The sequence below is a fragment of the Haliotis cracherodii genome, unplaced genomic scaffold (genome assembly GCF_022045235.1).
Source record: "Haliotis cracherodii isolate W230 unplaced genomic scaffold, xgHalCrac1.p SCAF_15, whole genome shotgun sequence".
NCBI lineage: Eukaryota > Metazoa > Mollusca > Gastropoda > Lepetellida > Haliotidae > Haliotis > Haliotis cracherodii.
This window is the reverse complement of record NW_027266270.1, coordinates 7,770,708-7,790,903: the sequence shown is the minus strand read 5'-3', so window position 1 is coordinate 7,790,903 and position 20,196 is coordinate 7,770,708. Positions and strand designations below refer to the sequence as shown.

The window sequence follows — 20,196 nt, the reverse complement described above, 5'->3', positions numbered from 1 at the left end:
GAGGGTAATTATCAAAAAGATGAATACACATAATATGCCAAAGTTAGTTTTAGATGTCTGGAATTTAATTAGCTGGGCTACCACTCCCTTTAACATTACAAAGGCAGAGATAACGGATGGTGGCTTGTGTCTGCTATGAGGTTGTATTGTGTATAGAACTGTGCCAGCGAGATGTTTGGGGTGTTCTTTCCAAGCCTTGCTGGCCATAAAATATCCCCTTGAGATAACAGTCGCTTATCCGGGAAGTTGCATTTTCTCAAATATTGTCCGGATAAATTTCCGGATAGCTGAATCCCTTGTTAACTGACCAGTGTTACCACAGAGTAATTTTGGTTGACTACGGAGTTTGAGCTGCCAACCAATCGTCATGCTTTTCCTTATGTTTGGCCCACAGTTGTTTTCTGTGTGTAGAGCGGAGTACACACGTTTGTACACACATGTATATACAATCTATATGATCTCTATATGATTACACGCTATACCCCTACTCCATATGTAATGCATTCCATCTAATTCACACCATGACTTATATCAAAATATAAGTGACAAAACCCTTTCCATGTTCACAAAAAAGTCTCTGCCACAAAGGTCTATTGTAGATAACCGACCATAAAGAAGTACAGAAAATGCTATAAGATGAAAAACCACAAAATCCTTTCGATATTCATAGGAAAGCTCAACTGTACCATTCAAACTACGTCATCAGCATGTGTTTCTGAATCACTAATTATAAACACCAGATGTTTGCCAACAGCTGAACACATCCTGCCCCCACCCCCCACCCCACCCCCAAAACAAAAAACAAACAAAAAAAAACCAAAAAACAAACAAAACAAAAACACTGAAAAATGCGGTAAAAAGAGGGATTTGTATCAGACATATTTTTTGTCACTGATGAGTCATATTTGGACATGTTCTGCACATGTCTACCCTAAACTGTTTGAAAAGTTTACTGAGGCTTTCAGTGTTGTAACCGTGATCACAACCGGGGGAACATTATGTTGTTATGAAGTCGTCAGCTTAATGCAACATCAAGGATCCACGTCGTCCACGCAGTGGGGTGGTGGTGGTGGTGGTGGTGGTCGTCCTCGTATGATTCAGGGTATAAAATGGTAATGGATGGCAGGGTGGAATTATATAGCATGTTTATAAACAAGTGTGCAAACAGATGGACGATCGCTCTGTGAAACGAGCCCCTGGAGTTGTAACGCCACCCGATACCATTTCAATGCCATCACTAGACTGACGACTTTGGGTAACGAAAGCGTCGCTAAAACATTCTCATGTACGCCTATAGACCCTTGCACGACCATCAAAGTTGTCAAGATAAAACCTGGATTCGTCTGTGAACAGTATGCAATCCAAGTCTTGTCTTCTGAATCTCAGATGCTGTCAACATTATGCTAGGCTTCCCTAACGGTATGCCTGGCGCTCGACATTAAAGGGCTAAAACAAGGACTGGTCGGCTCGGAGTCAGTATACTGTGTCTGAGTGGGGTATTCATATTAAACTGCGGCATGGTATCTCAGTGTGCTAGCACTATAAATCGGCATCAGTCCGGACTAGTACAAGCAGCCACACACACACGTGCATGCACGTCGCTATATAAGTGCAATAATCGTGGACGCGACGTTAAACCCCATTTCACCTCACCTCACCTCCCTCACGGTAACGAAGAAGCAAAGGTAGACCCATCGCTGAACGTCTGGGCCGGACGATGTGTTTGCTTAATTGGTTGCCTACGGTCCGGCCCGTACTGGGTCTCAACAAATTGTCAAAGTCGTTAATGTGGCAGTTTGGTGTCGATTCCGTAGGAGCACTAACCGAATATGGTTGTTTCGTTGACATGACGTCACACGTGGATGACCGGCCCATGGCAAGTCATGCGTGTTGCCCTGTTGTGGATAACGTCGCGAAAGAGGTGTTTCGATGAACTTCAAAATGTCGGCGCCATTCCTGTTTGCAACGTACCCACGGCGCGTAGACGCTAATTTTCAGCAAGCTGTGACGTTGCGTAAGCGTTATTAAGGTTAAACAAATGTGTTATAATGAGCACCTGGTAGCTAAACAAACGTTGTGTGCTGTTCACATTAAAAAATATGGGGTTCTGTTTTCCCTCGACAACTGAACGGGGTCATGTCAACTGAATGGTTTTATCAGTGTTGAAATAAATTGCTTGTTATTCAACCCTTACACTTATAATCCACCGACAGTTTCATACAATTTACATGAAGACTTTAAAACATATAAATGTAAAATAGGCCTGTATCAACATGAAAGCGCAGTTTTATCGCTTATATAGTGAATTGACCCTTAGCGTTTTAGCTGATACTGAGTCATTCAAGATAGCGGACAGCGTGAACGGAACATAGACAGCCTATTGAAGGTCACAGCCGGTACTAGACTAGCAACGTCAACACGACATCTCTACTAGCCGGAGGATACACATGAACCAGACAAGCAACTTTATCTAGCCTGGATTAACAGTCGCGAGGTCCACCTCCGAGTTCCCTAAAGGACGCAGCTAGTATGGGACCAGTGATGTCACAGTGCCATCAACAAGTATAAACACAGTGATATCTTGAGTAAATGAGGGAATGTTGTTTTGTGCCGCAATAATCCAGCTATTTTTACCGGCGGCCTGTAAATAATCGTGTCCAATGATTGATAATATGAACAACGATACAGGCTGTACGTTGACACGGAATCAACAAAGTCAACGAGCCTGGCCACCCATAAACTGAGTTGCATCTTACAACCAGCATAGATAGACCCGTAAAGATCCGGGTAGAATAGCTCTGACAACCATGGCAACTCATAACCTGCCCACCTCCTACTATTGCATCGCCTATTATCACAAAGTAAACACAAAGGATTAGACATTGTGTTTTTAATTAACGAATAGGCCTACGTCAGATAATTCTAATAATTTCCTTTCTAAGATTAAATTTGAAATAGCGTTCACTCACGATCATGTATTAACATTTGTTTCCTTTTCCTTTTTTATATTAAATTTTCTTTGTTAAAAGAGAGTATTATATTTACGTTTACGTGGTTTCGACAGGGGGATATTCTGGGTGTTTTCGACGAAACCTGTCTATATGCAGATGTAGCTAGGCCCGATGTGTTCAACTCCGAACTCTGCTTCGCTTCGCCTGAGGGCGGCTCGTTTCCTGTATATTGTTTTACACTGCACGGAGTTACGACCCTGTGTGAAGTTTGACAGAGAACAGTCAAGTGCACAAGAAACGTTTCTAATTGCCCATGACGACTGCGAGTGTTTAACTAGCCCTGTGTCAAAAGTCACATACAGACTCCGCAGCACGGCTAACACAGCTCGGGATGCTGAACAGAACACTTCTTGTATTCCGGCGATGTAACATTGGCCACGTGATGCGCATGAGCACTGATTTAGTAGGATTTTACGCTGCTTTTACACTATTCCAGCAATATCACTGTATGAAGTGGTTTCAAGTATTGTAACTACCTACTACTGCCCCCATAGGGCTTTGATGTCAAGATAGACGGCATGTTACCTGTTAACAGTGAGTGAGAGTGGATTCACGTTTACCACTAGGGAATGAATTTCACACATTATAACCATTTTGGGAATAGAACTCGATATTTCGACGCGATCTGAACCATGCGGACTGTGCATGATCGAGTCTGGATCAGAGAGACCAGTCTGTGGTGGTTTGCAACGTTCCATGCCGCTGATATGGTGACTCCAATCAAGTGGGGGCACGGGTGGCCCAGTCGTCTAGGCGCCGCCATTCGCTGTGCAGAGTTGCGTCCGTTTGGCACGCCAGAACCTATGATTGTGGGTTCGAATCCCGGTTCGCCCCGATTATGTTTCTAGGTTTGTCAGCACCATACCCGTGCTCGTGGGTTTCACCGAAGTGGTAAACGTCTGAGACCTTCATCACTTCGGGCTTTCCTCCCACATTAAGCTGACACGCCGCGATATATACTGTTTAAAGCGGCGTTAAACCCAACTCACTCACTCACTCCAATCAAGTCACCCTGTCTGACAGACCGGCTCCAATCGGCCATGCAAGGGCATTGTGAACATCCGATCCCCATAGTCTACGACAGCCATGGCGCTGGGTCATGAATATTACAATTATTCATTGAATGGGCCCTAATTACAGATAGAGTTCAGGACATTCACCCTGTGCACTCAAAAGAACCCACGCATCCGTTGGTGAATGACCAGATGGTGGAAACACGAATACGTACACTCGAAACACAAGTGTCAAAACGTGTGTTGTCACCCTGGGCAAGTGACTTCGTTCAAATGTGCCTTTGTTCACCCAGCAGGGAATTGTGATCCGATACGTGTCGTGGATCTAAACACCTTCTGGCCCCTGGAGGCAGCATGGGTTGTATACTCCCCAGGGAGTTGAGAATGACGACTGGAATGCATACAAATCGGGGACCAAATATAACCGCATTTGAGCAGAGATGCCTGGATAAATGTGGCATATAATTGTATAACATTAATAACATTGGATGGGTATAAACCATAAAACAAAGAGGTGGGCCCTATTGACTTAAGCTATTGTACAATATGGGTTAGGGGCGGTCGGGTAGCCTAGTGGTTAAAGCGTTCGCTCGTCACGCCGAAGACCCGGGTTCGATTCCTGACATGGGTACAATGTGTGAAGCCCATTTCTGGTGTCCCCCGCCGTGATATTGCTGGAATATTGCTAAAAGCGGCGTAAAACCTTACTCACTCACTCACTCAATATGGGTTAGGTGGCTAAGGGTCGATTAACAAGGAGGCACGGTCATTAACAGAGTATAGTTGACACGAACCTAAATTATGGAATAAAATAGATAGAAATCAAAAAGAGGGAAATCTTTAAGAAAAAGATGTGACACCAGTATACATGCGTTCATTTACGCATTTTACACAGAAAGCTCTCTCTTTTTCGCGGGGCCACGGATGGCCCAGTCGTCTAACGCGCCGCCATCGCTGTGCGGAGTTGCGTCCGTTTGGCACGCCAGAAACATATGATTGTGATTGTCGAATCCCGGTTCGCCCCGATTATGTTTCTAGGTTTGTCAGCACCATACCCGTGCTCGTGGGTTTCACCGAAGTGGTAAACGTCTAAGACCTGCATCACTTCGGGCTTTCCTCCCACATGAAGCTGATACGCCGCGATATAACTGGAATACTGTTAAAAGCGGCGTTAAACCCAACTCACTCACTCACTCACTCTCTTTTTCGCGAACACATTGTGTCATCACTATTTGATAGTGTTTCAGGCACATGCTTGTGATAGAGTCGGAATCGTACAATGAACCCTGAACCCTGAACAATGAGATTTCTTATGGTGCTTGTCGCTTTCATTTACACAGATGCAAGTATTAAAAAGCTATTATTTGAACGTGGCTATAATGAGGTATAAACATAGAGGAATAAGCATGATTGATATAACTATTGTCATAAACTATTCCACGTTCAGCTATATTTCTTTGAAAATTATCAAATAATCAACATAATGAGACACTAACCGAAAAACCCCACGATATGGCAATACAATGATTGTATACGTGAAGAACACATGACGTCACATGATATGATATTTTCTTGCTTTGGTATTTATATTTGTTCAGGGGTCGGGGGAAAACACAAAAAGGTGTAAATATTGTCATTATAAACAAAATGATACACGCGAAAATAACCCCGGAGAATGCAATCCGTTACCGACATGGCGTAAGTTTACAACGACGAAGCACCAGCGCATTCCAGCAGCACGCTGTTTGGCTGGGCGGTACTACCTTGTTTCCTTGCACAACGTTTACACAGCAAATACCGAGCAGGTAAATCTTGTGCAAAGAAGCAGCACATTTCATGTAAATAGCGAATAGCTGCTTCTCTGCCTCAAGTGTAACCGACACAAGCCTCAGAGTGGAAGGAAAGTTAACTTTGTGCAGGACAATCGAGTCGACTGCTGCGGAATGTACTAGAGTCTTTCTTACAAAGACACCCAAAGCGTATATTAAACATAAAATCCACTACTTCCTCAGCTCTAGCAGTCTATATTCATCTTATTCACAGTTCGAGCAGCCAATACCCATCCCCCTTCTAAGCTCAGTCAGTCTATATTCATCCTCTTTTCAGTTCTAGAAGCCTATACTCACCCCTTTCTGAGCTCCAGCTTCCTATACTTATCCCCTTCCCAGCTCTAGCAGCATATACTTATCCCCTTCCCAGCTCTAGCAGCATATACTTATCCCCTTCCCATCTCTAGCAGCATATACGTATACCCTTCCCAGCTTTAGCAGCATATACTTATCCCCTTCTAATCTCTAGCAGCTTATGTAGAATAGTTCTTCAGCAACCCATGCTTGTCGTAGGAGGCGACTAACGGGATCGGGTGGTCAGACTCGCTGACTTGGTTAATGCATGTCATCGTATCACAATTTCGTGGATCGATGCTCATGACGTCAATCACTGGATTGTCTGGTCCAGACGCGATTATTTACAGACTGCCGTTATATAGCTGGAATACTGCTGAGTGTGGCCTTAAACAACAAACAAACAAACAATCTAGCAGCCTGTACTCATTCTCGTTTCAGCTCTAGCAGCCCATGGGGAGGCGGGGCAGCCTAGCAGTTAACGCGTTGGCTCGTCACGCCGAAGACCCGGGTTCGATAACCCACATGGGTACAATGTCACTGTGAAGCCCTTTTTCCGGTGTCCCTCGCCGTGATATTGCTGCGATATTGCTAAAAGCGGAGTACAGCCATCCTCACTCACTCTAGCAGCCTATACTCATCCCCTTCTGAGCTCAGTCGGCCTATACTCTTCCCCTTTTCAGCTCCAGCAGCCTATACTCATCCTCTTTTCATCTCTAGCAGCCTATACTCATCCCATTCTCAGCTCTAGCAGCCTATACACATCCCCTTTTCAGCTCTAGCAGCCTATACTCATCCTATTTTCATCTCTAACAGCCTATACTCATCCCCATTTCAGCTCTCGCAGCCTATACTCATCCCCTTTTCAGTTGTAGCAGCCTATACTGACCCCTTTTCAGCTCTAGCAGCCTATACTCATCCCCATTTCAGCTCTCGCAGCCTATACTCATCCCCTTTTCAGCTCTAGCAGCCTATACTGACCCCTTTTCAGCTCTAGCAGCCTATACTCATACCCGTCTAAGCTCCAGCAGCCTATACTCATCCCCTTTTCAGCTCTCGAAGCCTATACCGATCCCTTTTCAGCTCTATCAGCCTATGCTCATCCCCTTTTCTAGGGAAGTATTAACTGTTGAAGACTGTAGATAGTATAGAGGTATAAACGTCCTGCATCACTACTGGCTTACTTCCAACATTAAGCTGATATAACTGAAATACTGTTCAAAGAGGCATTAAATCCAACTCACTCACTCACTTCACTAGAACGATGGTATATATTCCACATCTCTTCAATATACACCAACAAGGGCAATGACCGATAAGTGAGTAAGACTCAAGTAATACTACCCTCAGCAATCAGCCGTGGGTAGCGGCGTCGTGATCACGAGGGGATGGGGAGGGGGGAGGGGGGAGTGTTGGGGTTCTATGATCTGTCCATGCATCATATAGATGAAGTTCTATTATCAGAACATGTAAACATACAGGCTTCGCAACAATGACGAGCTGTTTCTTGAGATATCTATATCAACACCATCGGCAGCAATTCAGATGTCAAAGATCCTCTTGTAATTGATGCCGCGGTCTAGTTAAAAGAGCTGCAAGTCACGGTTTCAGATTTAGCGTCTACAATTGTACAATAGGGCTGTGTCTTGAGTTTCAGCTCGCGATACGTAATGGGACGCCGTCATTGTAAAGACGGGTGTTCTGTTAAGGTTGTTTAGTCCATCTGTCAGAGACATTTCTATATATTTTACACGCCAGAAACGACTATGATCGTGGGTTCGAATCCCGGTTCGTCCCGATTATGTTTCTAGGTCTGTCAACGCCATACCCGTGCTCGTGGGTTTCACCAAAGTGGAAATTGTCTAAGACCTGCATCACTTCGGGCTTTCCTCCCACCTTAAGCTAACACGCTATGGTTTTATGCCGCTTTTAGCAATAGCCCAGCAATAACACGGCGGGGGACATCAGAAATGGGCTTCACACATTGTACCCTTGTCGGGAATCGCAACCGGGTCTTCGGGGTGACGAGCGAACGCTTTAACGACTAGGCTACCCGACATGCCGTGATATAACTGGAATACTGTTCAAAGCGGCGTTCCACCCAACTCACTCGCTCACATTTTAACAAGATATTAAAGATGAAACAATAAAATCAATTATGAAAATATTAACGCTTCTCTTAACTCTCATTAGTTCTACTGTAGGCTGAAAATGGACCTTACAGGTATCTAAACATACTTTATAAAGGTAAAGTTTAAAAGCATTAAAATTTTAAAATTCACATTCTGTCAAGCAATTGTGTTTTACACACATTCGGTGATATACGGTCTGCATAATTCATTCCAGTTGGAGTGAGTAAGTGAGTTTGGTTTTACGCCGCTTTTAGCAATATTCCAGCAATATCACAGCGGGGGACACCAGAAATGGGCTTCACACATTGTACCCATGTCGGGAATCGAACCCGGGTCTTCGGCGTGACGAGCGAACGCTTTAACCACTAGGCTACCCGACCGCCCCTATTCCAGTTGAAGGATATAGCAGTATGAAAGCGAAAGAAAATTTGACGTGTGACTGCTTTTTAACCCAAGAAGGCTTCCAAACGCCATTATACAGTATAAGGACCGCTCCGTTCTGGTAAATGTACAGGGAGGTGGGTAGCCTTGTGGCTAAGGTATTTGCTCATCACGCCAAAGGCCTGGGTTCGATTCCCAACATGGATACAACGCTTGAAACCCATCTCATCTGTCCCTCGCCAAATTGCAAGAATTTTTAAACGCGGCGTAAAAACATACCTACTCAATTACTAAAACGGCATTAGCCTACTCCAGGCTTACTCCATAGTTCTTAGAAGGCTGATCAAACTGTAAAGTCATATTGTTAATTTTGTATTTCGGGTATTAATAAGTTTATATAATTTCAGTAACTTTAGGGGTACTATATAATGCTACGGAGGATAACCCGGGAAGTTATGATATTTTTCCTGGTGTGACCCGACTGAGCACACATATTGTTTCAGCACATCTATTGCTCCACCGCTGGGGGTCCTGCTCTGGTTGCCCGGGTGATTTAAGAGGTAATCAAGCGGGTGAAATGATTAATCCTTGACATGTTTAGTGGAGCCCCACATTATTCAAGTTAACCCCAATAAACGCCGGTGTCTGACAGGCGGAAACATGTCGGGGCCATGTCAGTTAGGGGATGGATGCGTGAGTTTCACATTACCACAGTCACATGTGACAAAGTCCTATACTAGTGTGTGTGTGTGAGTGAGTGAGTGAGTGAGTGAGGACGAAGGGTTAACGTTGTAAGTTCACATGTGACGAAGCAAAATGTCACTCCGACTGGGTGGGTGAGTGAGTGAGCGATCAAGTTAGATAACAGTTCGAATGTGTGAGTGAGTGAACAATTGAGAGTAAAGCCGAATATAATATCAATCTGGCTTGGTAAGTAAGTGAGTGAGTGATAAAGTTAGATAACAGTTAGAATGTGTGAGTGAGTGAACGATTGAGTGTAAAGTCGAATAAAAGTCCGAAAGAGTGAGTGAATTAGCGATAAAGTCGTAAACAGCGAGTGAGTGAGTGATAAACTTCATACCGCACTCCATCTTCCCAAGGCAAGGGAGTTAACTGACTATATAAATCCACGTGGAAACTGGACATTTAAAGACAGTTAACTCTCTTGCCTCGGGAAGATGACCGCATTCACACTGGGTTCGAGATTTGATCAGTTTAAGAACGTTACAATAAGATCACTGTTGACCCTCTTTGGGATTCACCAATGTGTGCAACCAAACGCTGTCTTCTGAGGGATGAAAACGATTTTTTGTCCTGAAAAGAAGGCGACCCAGGAAGAATAGGTCTTCAGCAACCCATGCTTGCCGTAGAAGGCGTCTATGCTTGTCGTAAGAGGCGACTAACGGAATCAGGTGGTCAGGCTGGCTGACTTGGTTGATGCATGTCATCGTATCTCAATTGCGTGGATCGCTGCTCATGATATTAATCACTGGATTGTCTGGTCCAGAATCGATTATTTACAGACCGCCGTTTGGGTGTGTGTGAGTGCGTAAATGTATGTATGTATGTGTGTGTTTGCGTGTTTGCGTTTGTGTAAGTGTTTATGAGGGGAGAGAAAATACACACACATATGAAATAACTTTCATATTCTGTGTATTGTCATATTTTCGAGCTATTAAGATATTGCGAAACTGAATTAATAATACTTTTTGATTACCCATCTTCAGTATCATATCTTAATGCTAGGAAAAATATCAGTGATCAGTGCCAGACAATGTTGGGTAAGGGTGATGCACCAAGCTTGACGGGGACGCCTTCCGTTCACGTAATTCCTGATCTAACCCGGATGTAAATTAACTGATGCGGAAGTTCATGCACTGAACTAGAAAACCGATATGCATTTGGAGCTTCAAGCTTTGATGTCCAGGCTGGGGGTCTAGTCACGTGACTGACACGTGTTCCGATCCTTACCCACGTGGTGCTGTCAAGGGGTGTCTCAGAAGCAGTGACGTGACATCATGTAAGTAGTACTCAGCAGGACATGATAACAAGCGCGTCAGGGATCATAAATCGGAATGTGATAACGTTCAAGATTTTTACGAGCTTCGCGGAATTACGGAATATTTGTCCCGTGTGAATTAAGTTTGCAAGTTACAAACCTTGGTGACGAACTTTCAATATTAAGTCACGAGGGACAGATAATCGCAAATAGTCGGAACTTACAAAATAATTCACTCGGGACAGATAGTCCGTTATTCCTCGTAACCCGTAGTTTGTGTTGCAGTTTACTGTCATGCATTGTTCAGAATTTGACTGGAATTTGGACACAGAGACCAAATACATTAAGAACATTCAAAAGTGGAAGTACCGTTTAGGACAATAGTTCAGTATAACTAAAAAGTGGCAATAAACCCAAGCTACTCACTCTCCTAAATAACTGTGAATTTTATTTTTTTCCATTTGCGATTAATTTCAACAAAATTCGCACAAATGATCCTATACTCATCTAAGGGACACAACTCTAGTACTCTACACAACAGAGGCGCCTCGTACTCAATCACCAATGCCCTCAAATAAAAATGAGCGAATGAGTGAGTGAGTTGGGTTTGACGCTATTTTGAACAGTTAAAAAACGTTAGGAACATAAGCGTAATTGTATATAGAGCTGCGACCAAAATCGCCACGTGTTGTTTCATATTTCAAATTAGCTTATGATGAGAAAAAATGGTTTTATAATCCATAAACCAATTAACGTATTTTACGTGTTACCAAGGCTTAAAATAAATGAAAACAATATTGAATTGTTTTCTCCGGACACAATGACAGTTATTCGTGTGAAATATGAATGCATCAACCACTTACATATGACGTTAGCAGACATCCTAAAAGGTCAGAAATCCCCAATAATAAGTATCTTTAAGGACAACGCTTAACCTCTGGGCGCTGATATAGGATCACGAGTGGTTCTCAGCTGGGATGCATTGTTGCCTGGCAACGGACGCCGGCGGAAGTGTGACCATGAACTAAGCAAACAACCAGAGAACAGCGTCGTTTACGACAACAGACTTGCAATTGCGAAATGGCATTTTGTTAGATCTGCATGTAAATAGCAATTGCCCTGAAGTGGTGTGTTTGGATAGAAAGGTCACCTTGATCTGAACCAGTTACAACATGTTCTTATTGGGAACAGTATAGATACGTTTCAGACAGAGTTGACCCCTGTTATCTCGAAATGATGGGACCTTCGAGACATTTGGTTTAAGATTCTTATTGATTAAAAAAACGAAGAGATACGCTTTACTTAGAGTTAAATCCCATTATCTCGAAATGATGGTGAGGTGAGGTGAAATGGGGTTTAACGTCGCGTCCAAGATTATTGCACTTATATAGCGACGTGTCGAAATGATGGGACCTTCGAGATATCTGGTCTAAGGTTTGTTTTAAGATGTTTTTATTCATTAAAAAACGAAGACAAACGCTTTAATTCATGTTGAGTCAAGTTATGTCGGAGTAGGAATATTCGAGATACCAGATCTGACGCCTGTTCCAAGATGTTCTTATTGACAACGTATAGATACGTTTCACCAAGACAAATCAGCTTATTTCGCAATAGAAGGCACGAGACTGAATTGTCTAAGAATCCAGTCTGATGGGGCTGATTACAAGACATTGTTAACCTGAAGATCCGGGTTAGAATTGGTCTTCAGCAACCAATGCTTGTCATAAGAGGCGACTAACGGGATCGGTTGGTCAGACTCGCTGACTTGTTTGCATGTCATCGTGGATTGATGCTCATGGTGTCAGTCACTGGATTGTCTGATCCAGACTATTTACAGACCGCCGTCGTATAGCTGAGATATTGCTGAGTGCAACAACAACGAAACAGCAAAGAACAAAAAACCCAAAACAAACAAGATAATTACCTTTAAAAAAATGAATAGATACGTTTTACGTAGAGACGAATCACATGATATCGAAATTGTATGCACGAGACGGATACTTCGAGATATCCGGTTGGGGCTGGTTACGGGATGTCCTCACTGACATAGAACATAGAGTTTCACATTGTCGGGTTCTGCCATCTCGAAATGGTAGGGATTTACTTATGTCCGCTTCTTCGGGTAAGGATAATGGATCGTATTGTTGGTGCGGTAGAGGTGAGGTGAGGTGAAATGGGGTTTAACGTCGCGTCCACGATTATTGCACTTATATAGCGACGTGCATGTACGTGTGTGTGTTCGTGTGGCTGCTTGTACTAGTCCGGACCGATGCCGATTTATAGTGCTAGCTCACTGAGATACCATACCGCAGTTTAACATGAATACCCCACTCAGACACAGTATACTGACTCCCAGCCGACCATTCCTTGTTTTAGCCCCTTAATGCCGAGCGCCAGACAGGGTAACAACAAGTATCATCTTTTAACGTCTTTCGGTATGACGCGGTCGGGGATCCAACCCCGGACCTTCCGCTCTCCGGGCGGACGCTCTACCACTGGACCACGGAGGCGGTCGTTGGTGCGGTGGAAAACAATCATGAAATTTGATATGTTGATATACATGTACAGGGTGCCCTTGTACAAAGCGATCTTCGCGCTAAGATGATCGTAACTCCCATACCTTAACATAAACCTACGACAGTCGTAGCGCTAGTCTGTTTTGTACAAACAGCACCTGGTCTTTCATAACTTTAAAAAGGTGTTTAACATAAGATTAAGTGTTTTTCTTGTATATGTCTACTCGACATTTCAAAAAATACATTAATTTTGACAACAATCTATAAAAGCAAAAAATACTATACAGGCAGTATATATCATTTCTTGTTTTAGATAGTTTATATCAACACCAATTTTAATGTCTATAAAATATGTACACAATCTGACAAAATTCATTCAAACAACGGACGTCCGGTTTAAAGGCAAACACTCTGTGTATCGCTTCACAGCCGAAGAAGCGGTCCTTCCCATCATGCTTCACACAACATGGCGGGACAGAAACCAGCTGCCATCTAATAAAAGAATAATTTACAAATAATCCCGCCAGAGCTCCACCCCGCGCGCACAGAAGATAGGTGGACAGTATATACGAAATAGTTGTTGCTGAAGCCGCACGATAGCCCGAAACTTGCCAACCGCCATCCATCATGTACCAAACAGGCGTCCTTATAATCTGTATGGAGGTATGATTATTCATGCTAGTCAACAGCTTGAAGGCTGCACGAGTGTTGATAGCTCCATACACCTCTATAGGGGCAAAGCCATATGTGTGAGTTCACATCGTCGGTTAATTTCAAAGCCTCTGGTTTGGACCCACCTATAAACACATATATCTCGCTCTTATCAGATTCTTAGTATATTGTAATCACGTCCGACCAGGTTTGTTAAACGTGTTTCGTTTGATTAAGCTGATGTTGAAATGACGAAACACAAATGTCGAACAAGGTCATCTATTTGTGATAACCGGGAACAATCTAACAGGCATATACCATCAGGTTTAATGTGAAAGTTTTTTCTGTGTATTGTGTAAACAACATAAATCTTAATTTTTAAAAATCATAAAAAGCTTTATTTCGCCCAAAATATAATCAAAACAGGGCCGAGTCCTAAATATGTCACACTTAAAGTCTTAAAGAAGTAATAGAGGTAAGCCCTTGTTATTGTATTCATGCAGCGTGCCTTACCGTGATTCACTGCTACCCCCCCCCCCCCCCCCCCCCCCCCCCACACACACACACACACAGGATGCACAGGATTCTCAAAGGAACTCACTCACCCAGGACGCTCAGGACGCTCTCTCACCCAGGACGCTCTCTCACTCAGGGCGTTCGTTCATCCACGATGATCTCTCACCCAGGACGCTCTCTCACCCAGGACATTTTCTCACCCAGGACGCTCTCTCACTCAGGACGTTCACTCATCCACGATGATCTCTCACCCAGGACGCTGTCTCACCCAGGACCTTTTCTCACACAGGACGCTCTCTCACTCTCTCACATGACCACAAAGGCCACTACGCTGTGCGTGTCTCCCATATGAATAACATTGGGACAAACAAATGTTGGGATTGAACCCATGTCACTAAACACCTACATGAAGAATACGACGTCTTATGATGTAATTTGATGCTTGTCAAAGTAGATCCATGTTCTCTGCAATTGTATACTCTTTTCATACCCACTCCGCAACACTGCCAGCGGTTGTAGCTCTCCTTATTACAAAGTGAGTGAGTGAGTTGGGTTTAACGCCGCTGTTAACAGTATTCCAGTTTTATCGCGGGCGTCAACTTAATGTGGGAGGAAAGCCCGAAATGATGCAGGTCTCATACTAAGGTGAAATCCACGAGCACGGGTATGGTGCAGATAAACCTTGAAACATAATCGGGGCGAACCGGGATTCGAACCCACAATCATATGTTTCTGGCGTGCCCAATGGACGCAACTCTGCACAGCCCAGTGTTTTAAGAACTTCGTAGACGTACACGATAACTACTACGACGATTTATATGAGAACAACGTCGGTAGGATGTTTCAGAAGAAGATCTCGCACGCCTGTCTTCCGTTCCTTACGCTTGCCGAGAGGTAATGTTTTAACCTAGATTACCATTTACATCAACAGAAGGAGCACCGTTCTTCCGGGGGATGCTATCAATGTTGTTTTTATCTCGTTGTGTTATTTTTACAAAATTAACCATACCGCTACTATTCCCTTTACAAGAGCTCCGATAATTAATTATCCCGCAACAATACTCATGACAAAGACTCGATTTTACCAAACGAAAACATCTGTCATAATAAGACTCACGTTATATAATATTATTATAATTATCACTTAAATCTGTTATAAAAGAAAGACATGAAAATTTAAAAACAACAATAATGATTTGTCAATAATGTTTCATGTCAAATTTGAAAAAAAATGAGTAGGGGTGGGAAGGCCACCTTTTTTAAGCGGATGGGTAAATTTAAAACAGCACTGAACAAGTTGGATAAATGCTCATAATTCGATAATCAAATTTATTCAATGAACGGATAATTTTGTTTTGTCACCAAATGATTTAGTTATATGTTGTTTTTATACGACAACATGATCAGTATACTTAAGGGGGCGGTCGGCTAGCCGAGTGTCTAAAGCGTTCGCTCGTCACGCCGAAGACCCGGGTTCGATTCTCCACATGTTTACAATGTGTGAAGCTCATTTCTGGCGTCCCTCGGCGGGATAATGCTGGGAAAATGATAAAAGCGGCGTAAAACCTTACTCACTCACCAACTAGTATATTTCAAAAGGATGTTTTCCCACCTCTCCGCCCTTCTCTCTGGATCCGCGATTGTGTATAGCTACTCAACCGTATGTACATGCTGTGTTGTACACGAACATTAAGTGTTTAAAATGAAAATATTTTGAAACGATTTTTGGTGTTAAATCATCTTTAGATATGTTAGAAAAGTGTGTGAAGCCCATTTCTGGTGTCCCCTCTCGTGATATTGCTGGAATATTGCTAAAAGCGGCGTAAAACCATACTCACTCACTCACTAGAACAGCCCAACGAATCTATTCATTGTCAGAAATTCAAGAAACCTAGACTTGACAAAGTTTTGGATGGGATGTTCGGATGTGTTTGTTTGGATGAGTCTGCATTTGAGAGACCAGTGGTGTTGCGTTAGGAAGAGAACACCTCGCTGAAACGAACAATGAACTAGGAGAGACTTACGCTGGAATTCCGGTCATATTTCGACAAGGCATTACGCAGCCACTGTCATAATATTTAGGCTGTGAGCTCACTTTACAGGTTCGAGGTCAACGTGATACTAAATATACGGTTCAGTTCAAAGTACTTTACTCAACAAATGATTTGACATATGGAAAGGAATTTGGGATTTTGTTTTCCGTGCACAACACTTGCGATATTGTATTTGAAGGGAGGACTAGTTATTTGTGAAGGAATTGTCTTTGTTTTGACAGCCCCGTTCATGCAACAAAGGCCTAACGTGTTCAAGGATAATTATTAAAATGGTCGGAATGTGTTGGAACCGATTGTGCTTTTTGCATTGCATGAGAATAGCGAGTGAGTGAGTGTGAATGTGAGTGAGTTAGTGAGTGAGTGAGTGAGTGAGTGGAGTTTATTGCGCTGATTGCAATATTCCAGCAATATGACGACAGGAATATCATGGATTTTCTTTACTCAATGTACCAATATATGGAATCAAAACCGCGGCTGTAGACTGACTACAGACGATGCCTATGACGACGAGTATTATAAGTCGTCACTTGTTATTCACGACATTACAGGGTGAAGACAGTGATGTTATTACTTATCAATGAGTGTGTGAGTTTGTGTGTATGTGTGTGAATAGTGTTTAATGCCGCAATCAGAAATAATCCAATTATAAAACAGCGGCTTGAAAATAATCGAACCGGGAGAGGCAAACAAGTGACTTATAAAACTGAAATGCTGTTCAAAGAAGAGTTGAACCATAAATCACCATACACTCTGGAACTGTTCACACGACAATCGCAAACAGTGCTCCCTGCATGACGACAGGTTATTGATCTTCATGATCACTGACATTCATACGTGTTGTGGACCCGTGAAGATTCCGGGGTAAAATAGGTCTTCAGCAACCTATGCATGCCGTAAAAGGCCACTATGCTTGTCGTAAAAGGCGACTAACGGGATCGGGTGCTCAGGCTCGCTGTTTTGGTTGATGCACGGTCATCGATCCCAATTGCGTGGATCGATGCTCATGATGTCAATCACTGGATTGTCTGGTCCAGACTCGATTATTTACAGACCGCCGTCATATAGCTGGAATATTGCTGAGTGCGGCGTAAAACAACAAACCAACCAAATCATACGTGTTGTGAACGTGCAATAACTGACCACTACCTGGTTGTATGGGCGGACACTTAATTAACCATTAATGAATCTATGCTTGGTGATCATGACATTCGAGACCAGTTCCACACCCAACATATACATCTTCCCGAGGCCAGGGCGTTAACTGACTACGGAAACTGGACTTTTATAGTCAGTTAACGCCCTGGCCTCGGTAAGATGAACATACACACAGACCGGTGAGGGTGATGGTGTGGTATAGTGGTTCGAGCGTTGGCTTGTCACGCTTTTTACCCAAGTTTGATTCTCAACAGGGACACAACGCGAGGACCCATTTAGGATGCTCCCACCGTGGTATGGTTTGATTATGGCCTGTGTTTACGTACACGTAAGCTAAAACTCGCAGATATTGACTCTGTCTTGCACTCAAGGACCTTTGGAGTTCATTTGGCAAAGTCTACACGTGTCGGTGCATGTGTTTCTACAGTAACAGAGACGTGTAATTGTGTCATACTCTGTCTCGTTGTTTTACCTCTCTCTGTGGTCGACCTAGAGAACCTCTGCACTGAAGTGCCCTATTCGGAAATGCACCCCACGTTTATAACGTAATAGGCGCCCTATGTGCGTTGCATTATTTAACATCACTCTGACCCTTCCTTGTCAGGAAATAGCATGACACCCTATTCATCTTGCTCTGTGTCCCGTCGTGGGTAGTGGGGGAGGTATGGGGGTTGTGTGCAGGGCCGTGAAGACCTGGTTGTGGCTTCGAATTTAGTCCGAAGTCAAGGTTCGACAGCACCGTACGCATTCATGATCCTAGGTTTGACAGTAACATATCCATGTATGATTCTATGTTCGACAGCAACATACTCATTTATGATCTATTGTCCGATATCAACATATCCATTTATGATCCAATGTCCGATACCATCTTATTCATTGATGATCCTTGGTTCGACAGTAACATATCCATTTATGATTCTATGTTCGACAGCAACATACTCATCTAGATCTATTGTCCGATATCAACATATCTATTTATGATCCAATATCTGATATCATCATATCCATTTATGATCCAATGTCCGATACCATCATATTCATTTATGATCCTAGGTTCGACAGTAACATATCCATTTATGATTCTATGTTGACAGCAACATACTCATTTATGATCTATGGTCCGATATCAACATATCCATTTATGATCCAATATCTGATATCATCATATCCATTTATGATCCAATGTCTGATACCATCATATTCATTTATGATCCTTGGTTCGAGAGGAACATACTCATTTATGATCTATGGTCCAATATTATCATATCCATTAATGATCGATGGTCTGAATATGATGATCGAACTGCCCCGATACCAAAGTAAGGTTTTGTGTATTCTCATTTCTTCCTTTATGACCTTGAAATCTTGACTTTGGTCCCCAGTGACATTGTGCGGATTAATACCTTATATTCATTAATACACGGTAAAGTTCATTAACATGATATACATGTAAATGCTCTCCGGAATAACAGGGTCCTGATTAACAAGGTTAAACTTTATATCTCCTGACCAATGATGAGCATAATGGTAACTTACATTCAGAAGACATTGCCGAATCTCTCTTGAGGGATCCTTATATTCGCCTAAACCTACTCATTAAACTTAATGATCGTATAGTTACATTCTGAGGATTCTAACAGTGGACTCTTCAAAATGTAGAAATATCCTGGTAAGGGTTTGTTAGCTTATTATAAGCTAACGCAGTTATACCACCCCTCACCCAGAATGAGGGTTGTTGAAAAAAGAAAAGCGACAAAACCCTTTCCATATTCATAACAAATTGCTGCCTAGAGCAGAGTTGACTGTACGATTCCGACTATATCATGAGCATGTGTTTATGTGTCTCTTTCAAATAGTGATGATACCAGGTGTTCGCTATTCACCATCACTGACAACAAAATGACATCACGTCACAACATCGTTGATGGAATGTCAATCATATGACGACATGGCATATTTTTAGCAACAGTATAGCCACGATTGAGGCGTGGAACATCTTGTCTCATCACTGATAATGATTCGTATGCCAGTAGACGGAATTGTACAATGGATTCTTATGATTACTACTCTTTGTGATTATAAAGGATGTTGTCGCTCTATTGACATTTCCTAAAAATACCGTTGTAGATGTACATACCAACTATATCATCAGGACAAGTTACATTATTAGGCATATTATATTTGGAATATACTGATGAATTTCAAAATGAAATAATCACCTTTAGTTTAATGTATTTGTTTGTTTGTTTGTTGTTTAACCCCGCCCCCAGCAATATTCCAGCTATATGAGTGAGTGAGTGGGTGAGTTTGGTTTTACGCCGCTTTAAGCAATATTCCAGCAATATCACGGCGGGGGACACCAGAAATGGGCTTCACACATTGTACCCATGTTGGGAATCGAACCCGGGTCTTCGGCGTGACGAGCGAACGCTTTAACCACTAGGCTACCCGACCGCCAATTTGTACAAAGAGCAATGTAAGGTATGTGTGACCAACTAGAAATGTCATACTTCAGAGATGCAGACATATTGATATATTGGTACCAGACATGTTCAAATGGCTGACGGGGGCACGGCCGGCCCAGTCGTCTATGGCGTCGCGGTTCGCTGTGCAGAGTTGCGTCCCTTTGGCACGCCAGAAAT

At 42.9% G+C, this 20,196-nt stretch overlaps 2 protein-coding genes across 2 annotated transcripts in view; one reads left to right on the top strand and one right to left on the bottom strand.

The window, feature by feature from the left end:
• LOC139462218 (xylosyl- and glucuronyltransferase LARGE1-like) overlaps positions 1-20,196 on the top strand; it is a 472,136-nt gene that overhangs the window by 178,184 nt on the left and 273,756 nt on the right. The window lies entirely within an intron of this gene.
• The window catches only part of LOC139462219 (uncharacterized), a 43,581-nt gene that overhangs the window by 10,625 nt on the left and 12,760 nt on the right, over positions 1-20,196 (bottom strand). The window lies entirely within an intron of this gene.